Below are 8,882 nucleotides of genomic sequence, written 5' to 3' on the forward strand. Positions count from 1 at the left end.
TGACCTTAAACATTTTGACCATTTGTCAATTGAGATAATCACCCTGGTTTTAGCAATCCTTCTTAGCAACCCCTGTGCGAACAATAGGGGGGTAATCTAGCCAACGTTCAGCACTTTCTCAGTGAGAAAGCTTAGCCAATGCTCAGATTCCATTTGGTGAAATAGAGAGTTCTTAAAAAGTGCTTAATGTTAGCTGGATAACTGTTAGAGGGTGGGTCAGGATAGGAGTTGATATAGATACACACGGAGCTAGTAATTATACAAATGAAGGATTTTATTCCGGACACTATGATACTTACACTAATGAAGTAGGGTGAGCTAATACTATATACAAATCAAAGTATTATTTACAAAACCAGTCTGTGGCTCTATGTGTGTACTGAATAGTATAAGAAATATAAAAAATCAGGTTTAACCTGCTTCATTTTCCTCCCTCTGAAGTCTCTTTTCCTCAGTCTCCCCTTGTCACCTATAATGGCTTCTCCTCCCACTCCTTTTCTCCATTACTGATCCTGGGACTTCTGTGAGTTTTCTCCCGGCAGTCTTGCTGCCAAACAGAGCCTTTAACTCGCAAAGTGCCACTGCCCACGATCTGAATCTTGGTACACACCACACACTCCATCCTCCCGGCCTTTCCACACCCTCACAAACTGCTCCAGGCTTTTCCTTCTGATCTTCGTCCATGTCCCAGAGCTGGAATCTCTGGACTTGGCAGGCTGGGTCATTCCCCCACTCCACCTTAACCAGGTAATGCCCTCTCCAGCAGCATGTCCTGCAGATCTGAAATACACCCCCCCGCCTCCCTTTCTCTTTTTATATTCTATTTCTAAGGCATGTGCGTGTCACTTCACTGGTGCATTCTAACATTTTCCCCTTTTCTGCCTAAGTGCTCTTGGTCTTATGTTGAGTCATCTGCTTTCCCTAAAACAAATCCATGGCCTTGGCACAGATCCAACCACTTTCCTCCAGCCAGGCACTGCACCCTGCCATAATAATAGCCAGTATTTTTTCACTGGGACAGTTTAGACTTGGTTTAGGCATGTGCTAAAACATGAGGTTTATTTAGTTATAGCTTAGAGCAGAGGTTCCTAAACTTCTTGCCTTCATACCTTGCAATGTGTAATCTTAATGTACACACCTCCCCTAAAAGTCCAAACACCAAGTTGAACACAAATGAACAATGCAAACAATAGAATGAAACTCTGGGAAGTGGAGCTATTGTAACTACATAGAACTAAAAGTTTCTTCACCCCTCTCCTGGACTCTGTCTGCACCTCCCCAAGGGAGGTACATCTCACAGTTTGGGAAACCCTGGCTTAGAGTGTGTGAACTCAGCCAGTTATTCAAGAAAAATTCTTCCCTAGGAAGCTTCATGGCTGAGCGGGGATTTGGATCAACCTCTTTTATTCAACCCAATAATATACTTGATCCAAGAAATTTTTCCACAGGGGCAACTGCTGGGGTCAGGTCAAAAAGTCACGATAGTGGGCACAACTGTGCATGTGAAGCCCTTACTCTTTTAACATGTGTCCTGTGCATGAAAAAAGCGGGCAGGACTTCAATAACTGCCATCTTGATTTTTTTTCCTTCCCTCCCTTGCAGACATTCCTATTTTCCCAACAAAGAGAACTTCCAAATGTCTGGACTTCAGTTCCCTGAAGCATGATTTCAATTTTTGTTGGTTTCTGCCTGTGCAACTGACATCCTAGGCAATAAATGTTAAAATCTCACTATTTTTATAGAGTGAACCTGCTGATGTGTGAAATCAACATTCAGAGCTGGAAGAGGAAGAGATCAAGAAATTCATCATCTCCTATTCATAAAGAAATGTTCTTATTAAATCTTGTGGAATTACTTCATTTTCCTCACTCTCTTCCTCTTTGTTAAATCAGAAAATCCGTTGCAATTTGCTCAAGCCAATCCTTTGCTTTGTACTTTTGCTTGAGAAGTTAAAATTATGTTGAGGAATGGCACAAATGTTCTTCCTTATATATCAAAAATTAGGACTGTGAAAATGTATACAGCAGCAGGGGAAGGAATAGTTAATCCAGTTGAGAAGGGAGCTAGAAGCAACAGTCTAGGATAAAAGCTACACATTGAGTGATGTTGCATTACATCAACAGAAGAGAGTTCTGACAGCAAGAAGAGAATGTAATTGTTCTTACAGAAGAACCATGTAACTCAAGGGCTGGAGTAGTGTTTGGATTGTTTTAAGATGGCAGCAAAGCCATAGGAGAAAACCAATCACCTCACTTAGAGTGACTGGCACACTTGATAATGCCATTTGGCAGAGCTTTGGAACAAAGCCAGCATAATGATCAGCCATGGGGACATTAAATTTTATGGCAGCATTATTTTGTATCAACACAAGGGGGGATGGAGAATACATTGACACAATAGTGAAGAAAGATCCAAAATCCCTTAGGTTTCTCCACATGCTGATATAAATACAGCAATCACAGAACTGGCTGCTGAACTGACTTTTCATCATCTTAATTTAAGGCATGTGAATTGATCATTACACTTTGTTAAGAATGGCATGGTTGCTTAGCATCAGTCTTCTCTTCCAGCACTCATTAATTGATTGACATTTTCATGATTCTTGGTAGCTTTCAAGATTTCAGAGTCTAGATATCTGCTTTGGCCAACGGGCATTTGTTTCAGCTTAATATGATCATCTAATGGCCTCCACCTCCTCAAAATTGCTTGTATCGAAATGCATTGTCAAACAAATGCAATTGAAAATGGAATTAGGAACGTAAGAAGAAGTCTCTGCATCTGCTCCATGTAGGGAGAATGCAACAACAAAAGGTTCGCTGCTGAATTATGACTCCAAAAAATCTCCACACTCTTTTGCTTCAAACCTTTCTTGTCATGGCGATCACATTTCACAATCCCTATATCTGTTAGGACTTTGCAGTGCTGGCTGGGGAATTCTGGGAATTGAAGTCCACACATCTTAAAGTTGCTAAGGTTGAGAAACACTACTCTATACCATTACTATGATAGTTATGACAATTGCTATTACTAAGACTACTATATTCTATACCATTACTATTTAATATACTATACTCTGTTACTATTACCTATTACTCCACAGTATTACAATTATCTATATACTATGCTCTATGCTATTACTAGTGTGCGTCAACATTTCTTTCTTAAGCCTCTTCTCTCCTAAGTCCCTTCTCTCTGAGATTTCTTCTTCTTTTTCTGTTAACGGCCAGCATGTAGAGCTCTTGCACCTCGTTTTAGATTGTGTTTTGTCTTGCTGAGACTCTATACTTCTTCTCCTCTCTTTTGGACCATCCACTCCTTCTGAAGGAAAACCATCTTCTTTCATTTGGCTGCTATACTTAGCTTGCTGGTGGCTGCAGAGCTCCAAAACACACATCTCCTGTGTCAAGGTTGCTGCTTTATTGGCAACTCTGCCGTGCTGGGGCTGAGGGAAAGAAGGCAGTACAGGTGCCTGCAATTTTGCCAAGCAGCCTGCACATATATGCATACCTTGGGCTTATGCACGAAATTAAGCTACAATGTGGCTTGTGGTTTTGACTTAGTATGCTGTGCAGACATTGTGATTTGTAAACATGGTTGATGAATTAGCACATTGTGTTACACTAATCAACTGCAGTTATTCAACAAGGAATGGCTAAGCAAAGCCTGGCTCAGAGTAAAGGGTAAACCAGTCTCAAACATGCACGTGCATAGATACACATACACATAGATCAACATTCAGAAATCAAATATATTTAGGAAACTCTGGACACTGTTCTGAATAATCACATTCAAGCACATGCTTTATGCTGCCAAAAATATTCAGGCAGGGTTTACCATGAAGCTAAGATTATGTTGAACAGATACCCATTTACATTTGACCTTATATATCATAAATAAATGGTGGTGTAATTAAATACTAAAACAGTTGCTCAGTGTTGAGAATAATGGTACTAAAGAAATTGGTGGCATCACTTCTTATTTTGATTGAAGATCATTATATCCCTGCTAAAAAGACCTATTCATCTTTATCATATTGCAAGTTTATTCCACCTTCTGCAAAGGAACACAGTACCACATAGAAGGTTCACCCATAATTTCTTGTTATAAGAAACATTTCCAACCTGATGTCCTCCAGATGCATAAGGCTACAGGTTCCAGATGTAGAGAGCTACGAGCACTACAGTCCACAGGCACATCGACAGAGACTGTAGTTCAGAGGGCATTGACAAGTCTGTCAATGCCAATATACCGTAGCAATTTGAATGGCTTCCTTGCTGCAGAGTTAAGTCCTAGCTTGCCGCAACTTGCCCTTTCCCCTTGTTTTTTGGATCCCCATGGGGCTGGGAGGCATTGCAAGGAAATGAAAGTGAAAGCACCAGAAGCATGGGTTTTACTTTGAAGCTATTCCTGCCAATGGGAGCAGATAAATTAAAAAAGAATAGATGGTATTGCCTGGGCCAGGTGCCTCAATGAGTGACAAGAGAGGTGTGTGAGGGCACCCTTGTGTCTAAGTGAACCGTGTTGCCAAGTCTTGCTTGAATGAGTGCCACTGGAGCTGGCCTTTAGGACAGAAATTCAGAGCCAGCCAAATGAATATGAGGATATCCAAACGCAGCAGGGCCAGCTGGCCAAAGCCTGGAGTAAGTGAAGTTATACACACAACTAGCTAAAGAAGGGGGGGGGCAAGTTATCATGAATTATCAGTTCTCTCATACTGACATATAGCTTGGGAAAACACATAGTGTTGGACTTCAACATTATATATTCTGTCCCTCATTCCAAAATTACATGCTCTGCCCACTGTAGAAATCACACTTCTGTGTCCACTTGCACTAAATATCATACTACTTAATTTTCTCTGTGGCTGACTTAAAGTGACATTTTGGCATCAGAGAGGAATGTTCTTCAAAGAAAGAAATGGCATAACAAGAGATCGTTACTCAGAAACTAGCCAGGTACCATTTATGTCATTTCAATAATCAATGTAAACGTAAAGCACTTAGCAATGATCCAAACGGAAGTAAATTGAATAGACAGACGAGCAAGAGCCAGAGATGCAGTAATAAGAGGCATTAAGTGGCTGGAGATTGCCTGTGCATTGATTCTGAGATTCATTTCTACTTTTTTTTAGGCTTCTGTGAGATTAGGAAAGGAACCTGACAACATCTTTTCTTGATCACGCACTTGCAAGGAGCAGCAGCTCTCATTATAGCTGAATGCCCTTTGTTTTGAATCAGGGTTTTTCAAACTATATTCTGTGGAATCCTAGATTCCATAACAACTCCCAGACAGTGTTCTGGGAAAGGCCAAGGTGGAAAAATAACTCAAATTTTCTACCATTAAAGCTTGCCTCTTGATCACGGATTCCAGGATTTGTTTTTTTAACTAACAGGTTCCGTGGCCTGAAACTCCTGTTTTAATTATCATCCACAGCATAATAGGTACAGAGCAAGTTTGGGGAAAAAATCCTCTGAAAAATGTCCCAATGCCATTAGTTTCCAGCCTTATTAAATCGTATGCCAAAATTCCATTTCAGATCTCACCATCTGAAACTGTGCTATCAAGTTCTCTCCAACCTGGAGGTTATATCATTTCTTCTACCTACAATTTGGCTGCAGGACAGTATGATAGCAGCAGCTGGAGAACTTGGCTCAGGTAAATTCAATGTTAGGTTGAGAGTTACAGGCAAGGCTCCACCAACGGATATACAATGCAAGAAATTCCTTTGTGGTAGAATCCCCTCTTCTTGACCAGGAAATACGTCAGCAGATTTTTCCATTAGATTTTTGTGTCACTTTCAAATGGAGTTAATTAGACTAGCCATGGTGCACTTGCACATCATGAGAATCATGCCATAAGAGATCGGGGTGAAAACATCACTGCCCATCAGTGCCACTATTATCTGCATTATGAAGGTTATAAGGATTGCTCAGAGTCTTTCTTCACTGTTTTGGGGGCTTTCCAGCCATAAAGCTTTGGCCCAAGGGGAACTGATCATTCCTGGTTTAGTAAAGTCTTCTACATGACATGGCTACAGCAGCAGGAGACAGAATTTCAAGTAGAAGTATGTACAAATGATGAATATGTAATTGCTGAAATGTATAAACTTTTATTGAAAATTGAAATGGAAGAAGAACAAGTGAAAGACCATATGATAGAACTCTACTCCAAAATGATGCCTGTGAATACAAATCTGCCCACCTCTACACTTCTTAGCACTTTAGCATTCATTATCCTAGCTGTTTATTAATGTTTTAGATTATTTTCTTTTTTTAAGAAATGGGAAGAGACTGAGACAAAGAAAAACACTATCCTCTAGAATAATCTATATTTCCAACAATGTTAATAGATCTTCCATTGATCCAGAAAAGCATTTTTGCAGAATAAAATTGAGAGGGGAGGCAAGCGGCAGCCAAGTATTTTGTTTAGAAATGGCTAAACTTCCTGGAAAAAAGACAAGTTAAGCTGAAGCGGTAGAAACCACCCAAGAAAAACTGAGTAGATGGTGAAGACCGATGTAGCTAAATTGGTGTTTTATGACAGGCGGCACCCACATAGCAATCCTATTAGGAGTATGCCCACAGGTTGCTTCCAGAATTCCAAATGTGCCCACCTCAGGAAGCTTGGGGAGCTCTGGCATACTCCATGGCAACAGACAGGTTTTTCAATATCATGTATGACATAATCCATCACAGTAATGGAAGAAATAAAGGCAGCATTTTTCTCAGCGTACCCAAAGGCTGTGTTCATACCATATGGCAGATTTGGTACCAAATCACTTTACCAAAACAGCATGATTAGGGATGTTCTTATCACACAGGGAGTCACCATCTTTGACAGCTTTTCATCTACTCATTTTTTTTTTCAGAGTCATTGAAAATAGGGCTTATCTACTCCATCTTCTGTGCAGATACTGGGCTGGAAAAAAAACAGCAAGAGAGAATTCCTAGAGTAGCCCCATTGTTTGCAGATACACTCTAGAACTTTATCTCTATGCTATCCTTTTCTTTCCTGTGGATACAATATGGCTGATTGAGAAAATTAATCTCCTTGTGAGTGTTTGGGGATAAAACTAGCCCTCCCTAATCTTGCAGCTGATTGAGTTGTGGTGTTATGGTTAAACTATCCATGAGCTTTTTAGAGTGTTATGTGATTGACTGACATTGTGTCAATCACAGTGTCAATTCTTAGCGACCACATCGATAGATTTTCTCCATGACAATATCTCCCTGACCTGGTCTTTCAGGTCTTCCAATGGTACACCCATCGCTGGTGTAACTGAGTTCATCCACCTTGTTGCTGGTTGTCCTCTTCCTCTTCCTCTTCCTCTTTTTCCTTTCATCTTTCCCAGCATTAGAGCCTTTTCTAAAGAGCTAGGTCTTTGCATAATGTATCCTAAGTAGGATAATTTGAGCCTGGTCATTTGTGCCTTGAGTAAGAACTCTGGGTTGATTTGTTTGATGATCCATTGGTTTATTTTCTTGGCTGTCCATGGTATTTTCAGGAGTCTTCTCCAACACCAAAGTTCAAAGGCATCAATACTTTTCCTAATCTGCTTCTTCAAAGTACAACTTTTGCTTCCATGGACTGTCACAGGGAATAACATGGCTTGCACGATTCTGATCTTTGGAGGTATAGAGACATCACGGCATCTGAATATCTTTTCCAAGGCCTTTAGGGCTGCTCTACGAAGTGCTAGTCTGTGGCATATTTCTTGACTGTTTGTTCCTTTACTGTTCACGCTTGATGTACACCCCCCCCCAAAAAAATCAAGAATAAATAGCCTCCTTAATGTTTTTTCCCATTCTAAATGTCCTGCTGTTTGATCCTTATCTCTTTGCCTCCAACACAAATGCACTCTGCTGGAAAGAATGGATGCCAATAACTTATATCCATGAACAAAACTTCATATTTGCTATTAAAAAAAAATAATAAAATGCCTTCCTTGTCACATGGAAGTGTATAATGTACTCTAAAAGCCCTGTAAAAATTTGGTCACACATGGTGATCTTCCTCTATCTATCCTGGGAGAAGGTACACAGCAAATATTTTTACCCCATTTCAGTTAGAAATGGAAGCAGAATCTTTCCTTGCCATTGATTTCTTTGCTGTAAACCACTCAGATATGTGATTACACATAAAACAGCAGAGTACTGAGTAAATCATTCATAGTGAAGAGGCACAGCAGTAGGAATGAACATTTTTCATATTTTGATTTGATCTTTCTGCAGTGTTGTACTTGCTCCATTATCTTCATATTCATGCAGCCACATAACTTACAAATGTCTTCTAACACAAATAGAAAGACTGCAGGTCTCGACACACTTTCTTGGAAGTAAATCCTGTTGTTTTCCACAGGGCTAAGTTTGAAGTAAAGACACACAGGATCAGCCTGAGTGGGTAAAATACAACAACTTCAGTTCCTGTCAGCTTAATTTTATGTACGTGTACTTGGAATTATTACATGTCCATGGAATATAATAGAATTTTCTTTCAAGTGAGCATGCTTAAGACATAAACCAGTAAGACTGTATTTTTTGTTGGATTTCTAAAAGCTGCAAAATATTCCCCTGCTCACCTCGCCCAGTAATATTCAAAATGGGAGGGAAGAGGAGCGGGCAAAATACTCTACTGTCTGGCATGTACACACCACTATTCTGTTTAACTTCTAGCATTCAGTAACACCACTGGAAACATTCAACTCTTCAAGAACATGAGGCATTCCAATGGTTGTGTTCACACAACACACTTATCCATGATTAACATAACTGTGGTTAACTCCATTAACCCAATATGCTGGATTCGCATGTTACACTGAACTATGAACTAACTGCATGAGATGGATTTATACGACACAGTAATCTGAAATAGCTAGGGTGTGA

This window comes from Python bivittatus, unplaced genomic scaffold (genome assembly GCF_059951505.1).
Source record: "Python bivittatus isolate LINGU-HERP-01145 unplaced genomic scaffold, Pbiv_v1 ctg000080_np1212, whole genome shotgun sequence".
NCBI lineage: Eukaryota > Metazoa > Chordata > Lepidosauria > Squamata > Pythonidae > Python > Python bivittatus.